Raw genomic sequence first — 5,070 nt, 5'->3', positions numbered from 1 at the left:
GAACAGCCTGTGTGACTTGTATTAAATAGCCTCCTGTCCAAACTACCTGATGATTGGCTGCCAGTGACAAAAAACACCACCCAAGAAGGGGGAAGTGTCTGAAAGTGGCACCTTCTCTTTGCCCCCTCCTTCTCCTCTCCAGGTTTCGTTTCATGAAGGGCAGGTACACTGATAATCCCTATGGAATTTTTAGAAAATCCCCACGGCAACTCAGTGGAACACAGATCAGTAACAAGCATGTTGTTGTCATCTGCCCTGGGAGCTTTATTGTTTACTGAAGGAAAACAGTGGAAGTTAATTGGCTCTTCTTGGGGATTAGGGTTGCCAGTGTTGGGTTGGGGAATACCTGAAGGTTTTGTGGGTGCAACCTGAGGAGGGTGGGGTTTGCAGAGGGGAGGAACCACAGCATGGTACAAAACCATGGGTTCACCCTCTAAAACCGCCATTTTCTCCCAGTGTTCCCTCTAAGCTGCAGAGTCTTGTGAGCAAAAACTCTACTTTGTGAGCTACTGGCATTAAAGTTGTGAACTACTGACATTAAAGTAGTCATCCTTCCTGAGCTAAGACAAAAATGTGTGAGCTGGAGGCTAAAAATCTGTGAGCTAGCTCATGCTAACTCAGCTTAGAGGGAACATTGGAACTGATCTCTGTTGTTGGGAGATCAAATGTGAAAGCTGGAGATCTCCAGGCCCCACCTGAAGGCTGGCTACCCTACCAGGATAATGTTTACTAATGTGTGTGAACATTGTAGGTCTTTTTATTGCACTCTTTGTTGTGTTATTTGAAGCTGTTTTATTGCATTGTTTATTGTTTGTATTATACTTAGGCTTCCCAACCCTCCCATCCTGGCGGGGGACCCCAGGATTTCCACCCTCTTCCCCTGCTCCCCAAAAAAATGGAAGCGGGGGGAGAGGGGGGAAACGGCACCAGGGAGCGAACGAGGCCGCCGCGCCGCACCGCTGCCGCCCCCTCCCCGCCCACCGCAGCTGCTCCTCCGAGATGGGCCCAGGCTGAGCCCATCTTGGAGGAGCAGCCAAGAGGCAGCAGCAGTGCAGGGGAGGGCGAGGCAGGCCAGAAACATGGCAAGCCGCGAATCCGGGCCCTTCTAGGACCCGGACTTGCGGCTCGCCACGCCCCCGGCCTGCCTCCACCCCCCCCCTCCACTTCCACCCCAGAGGCGGAGCGGGCGAGGCCGCCATGCCGCTGCTGCCTCTTCTCTGCTCGCCGTGGCTGCTCCTCTGAGATGGGCTCAGGCCATCCACCCCCTGGCTCCACCCCCAAAGTCCCCAGATATTTCTGGGGTTGGACTTGGCAACCCTAATTATACTTTTTAAGGCATTATTAATTTTATCTGCCTTGAATCTCAGCAAGAGATAATACAAATGAAGTAAACCAATAACATGCAGGTGACAATGTCCTAAAAGGGCAACATGATAGAAAGCTGCCACTTCTCTGTAGGCCAAAAAACAGTGCAACTAGAGCACGGTTTTTTTCTGCAGGAGGAACAGTCAATAGAATTCTGGAATTGTGTTGTGTTTCTTTCTATTTACAGAAAGAAAACAGTAAACGGTAAGTGTCAAGGTCTTTTTTGAGCAGAAATGCAGTCCCGGCTGGCTTGCTGTCAGGGGGTGTGGCCTAGTATGTAAATGATTTCACGTGAAACAATGGTGAAAGAATGGTGATGTCAGGAGGTGGGGCCTAATATGCAAATGAGCTCATGCTGGTAAGTGTACTTTCAGAACATTGCTTCCTGATGTGAAGGTGAGAATGCCAGTTTTCACCATTGTCCAGCTTTCACAACCAGGGCCAGCGCATGGGAATAGGTGTGATAGGTAGCTGCCTAGGGTGCTACCCCACCTGGGGGCACCATGAGGCGCTCCCTTACTCCCCTTGTCCCTTCCTGGGGCCTTACTCCCCTTGCCCCTTCCACTCAGCCTTAGAAGTCTCCGAAGAGCGCAATGTTTTAGCATTGCCCAGTCGCTTCACGCGGACAAGACAAAAACTCTAAGGGAGCTTCTGGGGAGGGGGCACAGCGCAGGGGTCTGACGTGAGTGGCAGAACCCCTAGCACCAGGCCTGTTCACAACCATAAATAGTAACGTAAAACACTATAGTATGAACAGGCCTCAGATTCAGTAGGAGCTCATAGGAGCACAGCTCCTGAACCTTTTTGATGGCTCCTCCTCTTCCTCCCCACCTACCTTGTCCATTGAATAGTATGTGCAGCTGTATAACAATCCCTGGATTAGGAGAGTGGGCAGCCAGCCACCACCAGGGGCTTTGCCACGCCCCCAAGAGCCCTCATTAATCCCTGGAGAAGCCTGTACCACCCTTTCTCCACTTCTTATATGATTTTGGGCGGTGGGTGGCTTGCTGGCCTTTGCGGGGGGTGGCCCAGAAGAGCCCCAGGCGAGCGAGGCCTGCTTGGGCTGGCTGGATCTCTAGCCAGCCCAAGCAGGCCTTGCTCACCCAGGGCTCTCTTTTCTTGTGTTGGGTTGCTTCTGACTGGGGGGAGCATATGCTAATGAGCTCCACCACCTATTTTTCTACAAAATGACCCAAGAATGAATCATCTTGATCTTGGACACCAGTGACATATCTTTACACTTTACACTTAAGGATCTTTTCTACCTCCTTCATGGCTGCTGTTCCTAATCTCAGTCTCTTTCTGACTTCTTGCAAGGTCCCTTTTTATTGATGATTCAGCCAGGAGATAGGCAATCTTTTAACAAATTCAGTTCCTTCATTATCAACCTTGTACAGGCATGTGGAGGAACTGTACTGCAACCTAGCATGTTCTTTAAAAAAAAAAAAAGGGCCGTACCTGCTTCAGCAGAAATTTCTCCTCAGTGAGGCTGCTGACACACACACTAAATAAAAAAAAAGGGCCGTACCTGCTTCAGCAGAAATTTCTCCTCAGTGAGGCTGCTGACACACACACTAAATAATCCACTTTCAATGCGCTTTCCAGCTGGATTTTGCCAGTTCACACATTAAAATCAAATTGCTGAGTGCACTGCAAGTGGATTGAAACTGGATTATTTAATGTGTGTGACCACAGCCTGAGTCAACAGAACACCAGTGCCCAATCAGTCTTGTTGTTAACCTCAACCCAATATAACAGGGGGATATAACAGGAGGAATATAACCATGGGATATAATTCCAGAGCATAATTCTTTATTCAGAATTCTGCAATTTTTTGTAGACAGATTAGATGGGCAGTTTTCAGGTTACAGCTGGCCATTTGGAACTTTGCCTTCTGCTATTTGTTAGGAGTAAAGAGTAGAGGAACCAGTTCTCATCCAGTTTGCCCTGAAACTAATCCTTAGTTTAATCCTAATCCTTTTGCAAGATGTGTCTTTCATAAGTGATATATTACAGGAACATTTAATTGTTCAAAATTTGTACCCCAAAACAAAACACACTTGCTGAAATATTCTGTTCTTCCTGATATTCTCCCCCTTCCCAATTAATGGAGTTGGCGCGATCAGTTCCCTCCAGGAAGTGCAGAAAATTTGTGATTTAACTCAGGAGAGAGCAGAAGGTCACTCACAAGTGACAGGTCACTCGAAAAGCAAAACAAAGTAGCTCTCTGCCCCTCTGCTGGTGCTGCTGAATAGTTTCCTTATCCTTCCCTAAAGGGATTTCTTTCCACTGTCTTCTGTGCAAAGGCTGTACATGCTCTGTAAAGGAAAAACAATAGCACCTGTATCTTTCTCCAGCTCTTCCTCCTCCATACACCCATTTAGGGTTGCCAGTCTATTACCCCAAACCCCTTAGAGGCAGGGGAAAGGGCAGATAGTACTATCATATTCTTTTGCAGGAATGATGTCTAAAGCAGGGGTGTTAAAAATTTTTTATTTATTTATATTTCGATTTATATCCCGCCCTTCCCACCGAAGTGGCTCAGGGCCCGGGGGCTGAATCAGGCCCCTGAGCAACTGGCTGTCATCTGCTTCCTTCTTCCACTCTCTTGCTTCCTTCTGCATCACAGTTTGTGTTGCCAGGCTCGCTCAATCATACAGGGGCTACAGAGCAAAGCCTCTATTTTCTCCATTGGCTGAGGTTCCTCCCTAAGGGAGGAAGGGGGGAGGGATAGCTTGCTACGCCAGGCTCTCTCAATCGCACAGTAAGCAATAAGCAATATTAAAACAATAAAACAATCAGATAAATCGCAATGGTGTTACTTCAGGCACATAATATTTCCTTTCTCAGTGCGTACAGATCCTAGGCAGTTAGTACTAAAGTGCAATAGATCCAGATTTATTTATTTATTTATTACTTTCAATTTATATCCCGCCCTCTCCGCAAGCGGACTCAGGGCGGCTCCACTTTCAATGCGGCTCCACTTTCAATCCACTTTCAGATGTGGTGGCAGCCCTCTCCTGTTAGATGTCATATGCCATCCGAAACAGTTCAGTCTTGCAGGCTCCGCGGAACCTCAGTAAATCCCGCAGGGTCCTGATGGCTTCTGGGAGGGGTTCCAGAGTATTGGAGCTGGTATTTTTGAATACTTAAATCCAGTGACTGGAGCTGTGAATGGACAAGACAGATTTCTACTAACCTGAAAAGCACTAGGTTTGCAGGAAAAAATTGTAAAATCTAAAAAAAAAAAATACATTGTGAAGCTTTAAAAAAATCTGAAAATGATAAGAAGCACCTGTAGCTTTAAGCAAGGGTTTCTCTCAGTGGGTGTTGCTAGGCAACCACAGTATTCCAAGCTGGGTTTCTGTGAGTAACAGGTGGGGGGAGTGGGGAGGCAGGCCCCTTTCTAGACCTGCTTAGGGTGACTGACTCAGGTATGCAGCTAATGGGTTAGAAAATCCTGGAGATTCTGGGGTAGAGTCTGAGGAAGGCAGGGTTTGGGCCTCAGCTAAATATAATGTCATACAGTCATTATCTCCAGAGGGACACATCTCTTTTGTCTGAAGTTCAGTTGTAATTATGGGATATTTCCAGGTGCCATCAGGAAGTTGGCAACCCTTGGCCTGGAAACAACCTCTGGGTGACTTGATACAACCCGGAAGTGATGTCACACGGGGACACTCTAGTTATTTGAACAAAACTCTA

The sequence above is a fragment of the Heteronotia binoei genome, chromosome 8 (assembly GCF_032191835.1).
Source record: "Heteronotia binoei isolate CCM8104 ecotype False Entrance Well chromosome 8, APGP_CSIRO_Hbin_v1, whole genome shotgun sequence".
Classification (NCBI taxonomy): Eukaryota; Metazoa; Chordata; class Lepidosauria; order Squamata; family Gekkonidae; genus Heteronotia; species Heteronotia binoei.
Note: the sequence above shows the minus strand (reverse complement) of the source record.